The sequence below is a fragment of the Sus scrofa genome, chromosome 17, assembly GCF_000003025.6.
Source record: "Sus scrofa isolate TJ Tabasco breed Duroc chromosome 17, Sscrofa11.1, whole genome shotgun sequence".
NCBI classification, from domain to species: domain Eukaryota; kingdom Metazoa; phylum Chordata; class Mammalia; order Artiodactyla; family Suidae; genus Sus; species Sus scrofa.
The window spans coordinates 7,254,849-7,264,300 of NC_010459.5; the positions used below are offsets into that span (position 1 = coordinate 7,254,849).

At 44.7% G+C, this 9,452-nt stretch overlaps 1 pseudogene; it reads right to left on the bottom strand.

Annotated features, from left to right (window-relative positions):
• On the bottom strand, nt 2,045-3,988 carry LOC106506593 (annotated as a pseudogene).

Genomic DNA, 9,452 nt, shown 5'->3' on the forward strand with positions numbered 1-9,452 from the left:
TGAGTGCCAAAATACCATTCATGCTACTTCCTGTAGTGCTTTTTTCTTATCTCTTAGCAACACAATATCAATATATTCTCTCACTCTTTTAAAAAGGGCACTTTTAGGAGTTCCCATCGTGGCTCAGTGGTTAACAAATCCGACTAGGAACCATGAGGTTGTGGGTTCGATCCCTGGCCTCACTTAGTGGGTTAAGGATCCAGCGTTGCTTCGAGCTGTGGTGTAGGTTGCAGACGCAGCTTGGATCCCACGTTGCTGTGGCTCTGGTGTAGGCCGGTGGCTACAGCTCCGGTTAGACTAGACCCCTAGCCTGGGAACCTCCATATGCCGCGGGAGTGGCCCTAGAAATGGCAAAAAGACAAAAAATAAAAACAAATTTTAAAAAAATAATAAAAAATAAATAAATAAAAAGGGCACTTTTAGAAATTTTGCCCAGAGGGCACAGGACCTCCCCTCTTCCTTCCCCATCCTCTCTTCTCTCCTACCATCTTTCCAACAACCCTAACCTTGTTGCTGTTGGGCATGGAACTTGTTTCAGCTATTTATTCCTAGACTTTTAAGCCATTCTGTCATTATTTTAGGTGTAGTTGTCAAAAAAGTAAATGTATATGTAAGGAATCATGTTTTTTGGGGTTTTTTTTTTTTTTTTGGTCTTTGCAAAGTCTTTTTAAGGATGTACTGGCCATCGATTTATTCAGAAGGTCAGCAGGCTGTGCCAAATTATTTTCAAAGGCTGAAACATGATGATTCTCATACAAATATAGACAGTGATATGTCAAAGATTTTGCACAGCTCAGTAATTAGTTTGGGAACCAGTCAGAGAGTACAGTTTGTTGCAAGAGGAATAAGAAGCAGTTTATACAGGGAATCAGGGATACAAAAGAATGTTAAAATAAGATTGCCGGAGTTCCCATCATGGCTCAGTGGTTCACAAAACCAACTAGTATCCATGAGAACAAGGGTTCAATCCCTGGCCTTGCTTAGTGAGTTAAGGATCTGGTGTTGCCAAGAGCTGTGCTGTAGGTCACAGACACGGTTTGGATCCCACACTGCTGTGGCTGTGGCCAGTGGCTAGTGGCTACAGCTCCAAATTCGACCCCTCACCTGCGAACCTCCACATGCCACAGGGGTGGTCCTAAAAAGACAAAAGACAAAAAATAAAATAAAAAAATAAAGATTGCTTAGGGTAGATACAAAACTGGTTAATACCAATAAAACTAAAACCTTTGAGGATTTCTTTTCTTCCCATAATTCATTTTTTTTTTTTTTTTTTTTTGCTTTTTAGGGCCTCACTCACAGCCACAGGAACATGGGATCTGAGCCTCATCTGAGATCTACACACACCACAGCTCACAGCAATGCCAGATCCCCGACCTACTAAGCAAAGCCAGAATTGGAACACCCATCCTCGGGGATACTAGCCAGATTTGTTTCAGCTGGGCCACAATAGCAACACCAGGAATCATAATATTTTTTTTCATAAAACCGATGTCTCAAAGACAATGTCATCTTTATTTAAAAAAAAAAAAAGGATAGACGTAACAGCACTTACAAAACCATAGTTCATGAAAGGCACTGTACACTGTCAACTGATAATATGGAAAGGGCAGACCCCCAGCACAGCTGGCTGTGGGCTGCACATCACAACACTCATAACCACCTGCTCCACTTAATACAACACAACCCAGAGCGCCCAAGGGGAGGACAACAGCAACACGGCACTCCTCAATTTCAAGACATTGTTATGTATGTGACTAGTCCATCAAGTCAAATATCACCCTCCTTAACAGCATCTGGAGCACTCGTTGCTGTGCTGGAGGTGGCTGGTGTACTTGACCCACTTATTAGAAAGTCTAAGCATTCAATAAAAAAACACTTCTCCCTGTCCAATGCTATGTCCACAGAAACCTCCTATGGTGGAAGAGAGATGCTCTTCCACTTAAATATCTGTAACAGCTAATGCAGGCCTCTGCTGCAGCAGACAGGAGAGAACCTGGAGCAGGCACGTGGGCACAGCTGTCTTTGGTGGAGGATGCTGGTGTGGTCATGCTGTTCCCTGCCCACTGCTCTGCTTCTTACTGTTCTGTGGGAGGGTGAGGCTCCAGCAGGGAGAGGAGAAATCCTATTTCCTTCAGACAATATGGCTTTCTTTGCTTGGGCTCTGTCCAGCAAATCCAAGCTGTTTATATGGGTCTGGTGATGTTGTGGGCATCTTCAGCAGGAACCCCTGTGAAGTGCTTAAGTTTTGAGCTTCCTGTCCCCCTTATAACCATGGCAAATGGAACCATCCACTTGACACACTTCTCTATTTCACACCACTGATACCCTGAAACTTTTTGCATCAATTCGGATGAAGAGAAACGATACAAGAGAACACCGTGGGGAAATTCTAATCAGCCAACATCCAGGACACAGAGATCTAAAAGCTCTGCAATCTGTATGAAGACTTGCTGGGGGTACTGTGGCAGGAGCACCTCCTAAAAATCATTTAGAGGAGTTCCCATCATGGCTCAGTGGTTAACAAATCCAACTAAGAACCACAAGGTTGCAGGCTCGATCCCTGGCCTCGCTCAGTAGGTTAAGGATCTGGCATTGCCGTGAGCTGTGGTGTAGGTTACAGACATGGCTCGGATCCCAAGTTGCTGTGGCTCTGGCATAGACCTGCAGCAGCAGCTCCAATTGGACCCCTAGCCTGGGAACCTCCATATGTCGCAGGTGTAGCCCAATACAAAAAAAAAAAATTAAAAAAATTAAAAAGAAATCATTTAGATATGCAACCTGCATGTATACATTCAGCCAAAACACAATGGTCAGGAGACTTAAATGCCACTTAAGGGCCTTCTTTTTTTTTTTTTTTTTAAGGGCCTTCTTAATGATTAATTCCATGGTAAGAATTTCATCTACTGAACAAGCCCCATCTGTAACATAAGCAAACTGGTACAACTCTGGAGGACAGATTTCCTCAAGTTTGGCAGCAATAAATAAAGATGAAATCCCAATAAACTGTAAAAGCGTTTTTACAGCTTTTGCTGTGTTGCCATGTACCGATCAAAGAAATCCTGCGCCAAGTAAAATGTCTCTCTATGAAGTTAATAGACTTCGCACACCTCCAGCAACCAATCCAGAAGAATTGCTTGCATTTTAGGCTGAAGAAGAGGGTGCCGCGGCATAAGGTGCTTATCCCTCAAGTACGTCTTTTCCTGGTTTAACATGATCTTCCATACCTCCTGTTTTTTGGTTTTTGTTTTTTGTTTTTTTTTGTCTTTTGAGGGCCACACCTGCAGCACATGGAGGTTCCCAGGCTAGGAGGTCTAATTGGAGCTGTTGCTGCTGGCCTACGCCACAGCCACAGCAATGCCAGACCCGAGCCACATCTGTGACCTACACCACAGCTCACGGCAATGCCGGATCCTTAACCCACTGAGCAAGGCCGGGGATCGAACCTGAAACCTCATGGTTCCTAGTCTATTCCTTTCTGCTGCTCCACGACGGGAACTCCATTACCTCTTCTCTATTTGCCCAGTTTAGTATAGGCAGTGTTTGAGGCTCTGGATGGTGTGTGACTCTGAGACTTCTACACAGAATTTGGGCGTACAAGCTCATCCTCTTCTTTGTCAGGTGTGGGAATAAAGGAGCAGGGGTTTTCACAGGCTGTGTTATGGTCCCAAGGCTGACTGCCACACTGGCTTCTCACAGTTCTGCCAATTTTGGTTACTTCTTCATCTGGATCTTGCAAAAAAAAAAAAAAAAAAACGGCCACATTTGCCTTCCTTTTCCTGGAGCGAACAGAGACATCAGTGCCACTTTCCTCTTTCCTAGTGGCAGGTTCCTTCTCATCCCTTTCCTTCTTCTCCCTCATCAGGGCGCTGGGCACAAGTTCAGACCTCAGGCCCGAAGCCAGCACGAGCTGAGGCTGGAGGCAGGAGGCAGAGGTGAGCGGTGGCTGCGGGCCCAGCACAGCGGTGGCAGGATCCGCACCTGCTCCCATGCTGGTGGCCGAGCCAACTGCCAGGAATCATAATTTTTTTAAAAAAATACAATTTATTCTCAAGATGGCGGAGGACTAAGAGGACACACTCACCTTCTCCCACAAACACATCAAAAAAACACATCTAACATGTAAAACAACTTGCACAGAACATCACCTGAATGCTGGCAGAAGAACTTAAACCTCCAAAAAGGGCAAGAAACTCTTGACATAACTAGGCAGAACAAAAAAAGAGAGAGAGAAAGAAAAGAAATCAGGATGGGACTAGCATTCCCCAGAGGGAGCTGCAAAGGAGAAAAGGAACCCACATGCTGGGAAACCACCTAACTGATGGAAAGATGAGCCGAGTCAGAGGGACCTTAATGTCACCGAGAAAAGTGCAGCAGCTGAACTGAGAACAACAAAGCAAAGTGAGAGTTGCACACATCATCTGAACCACAGGCCCGGACACAACAGCCTGAGACACTCAGGCGGGGGCTGGCCACTGAGACTCAGGCTCCAGAGGTCAGTCCTGGGGAGAAGACTGGGCCTGGCTGTGTTGGGACAGCCTGAGGGGCTAAGGAGCAGTGTGCTATGGGAAGGGGAGCGGTACGCCACAGGCTGAGGAGGGGAACGCCACAGCAGAGGGAACCTGGGAGAAGATCTGGACCCCCCGAAGAGGCAAGGCGCCATCGTTGGGGTGGGTGAGAGGAGGAGGGGCAGATGCCAAGGAAACTCCCTGCACCAGAGCATGCCCTTGCCCACGGGCTCTCAGAGGGCAGCGTGGCTAGAGGCTACAAGAAGCCTCTTGCTCATTAAGGGGAGACTGGGCGCTTCTTGTGCAGGCTAACAGTGGCCAGGCACCTCTTGTGTGGGCTAAGTGCGACGTGATGCCTCTTGCATGATCTACAGGTGGCAGGAACAGACTGTGACAGTAGTCTCAGAGGTCAGAGGGAGGCATGACTGGCCACCACTGGGAGCCTGTGAGTGGGCTCCATCTGTGACCCCAGTCACCTCAGGGGTTGGCAAAAAAAAGAAGAAGAAGCAGGCACTGCAACCAAGCACCATATGCTATTGCTCTCACTTCCCTGGGAACACACCCGCCCTGCAGCTGCCAATGCCAAATACTCTGGGCGGCACCCAGACACTTGGTCACTGTTCATTCCCAAGACCCTACAACCAGGAGCATTTGGTGCAGCCCCCCCACCCCCACCCCCGCGTGGGCTCAGTGGAACAGGGTGCGGGTGCTTCTTGCATGGTGTGCAGGTGGTGGGGGCAAATCACCACAGTTATCTCTGACTCCAGAGGTGGGCATGGCCCACGGCCACCGGGGATACCTGAACAAAAATCACTTGCAACCCCAACCACCTCAGAGGGCACCACAGACAGGCCTCTGCTGCTGCCACTGCCAAACACTCTGGGCAGTGCCCAGATGCTTGATCACTGTCCCTTCCCAGGAACCTGCAACTAGGAGCAGCTTGTGCAGCACCTTCTGTGGGGGTTAAGCAGGACAAGGTGCTTCTTGCCTGGTCTACAGGAGGCAGGGGCAAACCACTGCAGTTATCTCTGGCTCCAGAGGTGGGAGTAGCTCGCCACCACTAGGGGTCCATGAACAGACACCACTTGCAGCACCATTCACCTCAAGGGCACCACAGAGGAGGGCATTGTGACCAAACACCACCTGTTGGTGCTATCACACCCCTGGGAACACATCTGCCCTGCTGCTGCCACTGCCAAACGCTGCAGGCAATACCCACACGCCTGATCTCTGGCACTTCCCAAGATCCTGCAACTAGGAACAGCCTGTGCAGCACCTTCTATGTAGGCTAAGTGAGATGGGTTGCTTCATGCAAGGTCTACAGGTGGCGGGGGGAAATTACAGCAGCCATCACTGGCTCCAGAGGTGGTCTGGCCCGCTACCACTAGGGGTCCCTGAACAGGCACCACCTGCGGTTCCAATCACCTCAGAGGAGGGCATTGCAATTAAACACAAGCTGTTGTTGCTCTCACTCCCCTGGGAACTCACGCACCCTCCTGCTGCTACTGCCAAATGTTCTGATCACCTTGCAGATCTGCCTAGAGCTCCTTACCACTTCCCAGGGTCCTGCAAATAGGAGTGGCCTGTGCCACCTGCCTGCAGGTCCTTGCTGCTACAGAGCACCCAACAACCAGGCACTGACAGCTGGCCTTACCCATTGCCTCCTTCTCCCTGAAAACACACTGAGCATCCTGGGGATAACAGCCTGCTCACACCAAAGAAAGAGACAGCAAATATCCAAACTCCCACACCAAAAATAAATAGCAACCCCCCAAAAAGTACAAAGGGGTACTCTTGCATAGAAGTAGCCTTACAAGACTACAGTTTGGCATACCCAAACTCACAGAGAAAGAAAAACACAAGCAAGATGAAGAAGCACAGAAACCATTCTCCGTTAAAGGAACAGGAGAATTCACCTAAAACAGTCAACAATGAAACAGACCTCTGCAGTCTGACAGAATTTGAGTTCAAAAGGGAGAGAGTGAAAATACTGAAGGAATTAAGAGACAATATGAACAGTAATGCAGATTCCTTTAGAAAGTAACTAGAAAATACAATGAGGAGCCGAGAAAAACTAAAAAACTTATTTGCAGAGATGCAAACTGAGATAAAGGTAATAATGAGCATAATGAATAATGCAGAGGAATGAATTAGTGACGTGGAAGATAGAATAATGGAAATCAATCAATCGGGACAGCAGACAGAAAACCAAATGAAAAAACATGAAAACAATGTAAGAGACCTATGGGATAATATAAAGTGGGCCAATCTACGCATAACAGGAATTCCAGAAGGAGAAAAAACAGAAAAGGGGATTGAAAATATATTCGAAGAAATTATGGCTGAAAATGTTCCAAATCTAAAGGATACTGACATCAAGATACAGGAAGCACAGAGGGCCCAAACAAGTTGAACCCAAACAGGCCCACACCAAGACATATTATAATAAAAATGGTAAAAATTAAAGAGAGGATTCTAAAGGCAGCAAGAGAAAAGCAAAGTGTTAATTATAAGGGAACCCCCATAAGGCTATCAGCTGATTTCTCTACAGAAACATTACGGGCCAGAAGGGAGTGGGAAAATATATTTAAAGCATTGAAAGGAAAAAATTTGCAACCTAGAATACTCTATCCAGCAAGAATGTCATTTAAAATAGAAGGGGAAATAAAGAATTTTCCCAAGAAACAAAAGCTAAAAGAGTACAACAACACTAAACCCATTCTAAAAGAAATCCTGAAAGGGCTTCTCTAAATTAAAAAAAAAAAAGAGGAGTTCCTGTCATAGCACAGTGGTTAACAAATCTGACTAAGAACCATAAGGTTGCAGGTTCAATCCCTGGCTTTGCTCAGTGGGTTAAGGACCCGGCATTGCCGTGAGCTGTGGTGTAGGTTGCAGACGCGGCTTGGATCCCACATTGCTGTGGCTTTGGGGTAGGCCAAAGCTATACTCTGATTAGACCCCTAGCCTTGGACCCTCCATATGCCATGGGAGCAAAATGCCCTAGGAAAAGGCAAAAAAAAAAATTAATTAATTAATTAATTAATTAATTAAAAAGAGAGAAAAAGAAGAATTAGGATGGAGGAAACCACAATTGGAAAGCAGATACTCCAATAAGCCAGCACACAGATCTAAACATGAAGATGCTAAAAAAAAAAAAAAAAAAAAAAAAGACATCAAAATCATACAATGTGGGGAAGGAAAGTAGGAAAATATAGATTCTTTATTTTAATGATGTGTTTGAGCCTATATGACTATCAGACAAAAGCAAGCAGATATAGGAAGGGTTTAACATGCTTAAAACACAGGGTAACCAAAAGTCAAAACTGAACATCATATTCACAAAAACTGAAAAGTACTCAAACATAAAATAAATGGAAACCATCTAGTCAAAAAAGAAAAGAAGAAAAGAGAAACATGGAATTGACTGGAAAACAAGGTTTAAAATGGCAATCAATATGTATCTATCAATAATCACCTTAAATGTCAATGGACTGAATGCACCAATCAAAAGACACAAAATGGCAGATTGTATAAAAAAAGCAAAAAACTTCAATCTGTTGTCTACAAGCAACTCACCTTAGGGCAAAGGACACATACAGATTGAAAGTAAGGGGATGGGAAAAGATATTTCATGCCAATGGACAAGACAGGAAAACAGGAGTTGCAATAATCACATCAGACAAAATAGACTTTAAAACAAAGGCCATAAAGAAAGACAAAGAAGGACACTATATAACGGTTAAAGGATCCATTCAAGAAGAGGATATTACAATCATCAATATATATGCCCATAATATAGGAGCACCCAGATACCTACAACAAATACTAACAGACATAAAAGGAGAAATTGATGGGAATACAATCATAGTAGGAGACTTTAACATACCACTCACATCAATGGACAGATCCTCTAGACAGAAAATCAATAAGGCAACAGAGATTCTAAAGGAAACAATAGAAAAGTTACACTTAATTGACATTTTCAGGACATTGCATCCAAAAAATCAGAATATACATTCTTCTCAAGTGCACACGGAACATTCTCAAGAATTGATCACATATTGGGGCACAGAGTTAACCTCAACAAAATTAAGAGTATAGAAATTATTTCAGGAGTTCCCGTCGTGGCACAGTGGTTAACGAATCCGACTAGGAACCATGAGGTTGCGGGTTCGGTCCCTGCCCTTGCTCAGTGGGTTAACGATCCAGCGTTGCCGTGAGCTGTGGTGTAGGTTGCAGACTCGGCTCGGATCCCGCGTTGCTGTGGCTCTGGCGTAGGCCGGTGGCTACAGCTCCAATTTGACCCCTAGCCTGGGAACCTCCATATGCCGCGGGAGTGGCCCAAGAAATAGCAACAACAACAACAAAAAAAAAAAAAAGACAAAAAGACAAAAAAAAAAAAAAAGAAATTATTTCAAGTATCTTCTCTGACCACAGTGGCATGAAACTAGAAATCAACCACAGGAAAAGAAATGAGAAAAATACTGACTACACGGATTCTAAACAACATGCTACTAAAAAACCAATGGGTCAATGAGGAAATCAAGAAGGAAATTAACAAATACCTCAAGACAAATGATAATGACACAACCACTCAAAATATATGGGAGGCCGCAAAAGCAGTGCTCAGAGGGAAATTCATAGCAATACACACCTTCCTCAAAACAGAAGAAAAATCTCAAATCGAGAACTTAACCTACCACCTAAATGAATTAGAAAAGAACAAAAAAGACCTAAAGTCAGCAGGAGGAAGGAAATTATAAAGATCAGAGAGGAAATCAATAAAATAGAGATTAAAAAAAAACAATTGAAGAAATCAAACAAAGAGCTGGTTCTTTGAAAAGGTAAACAAAATGGGCAAACCTCTGGCCAGACTCACCAAGAAGAGGAGAGAAAAAACCCAAATAAACAAAATCAGAAATGAAAAAGAAGTCACAATGGATACTA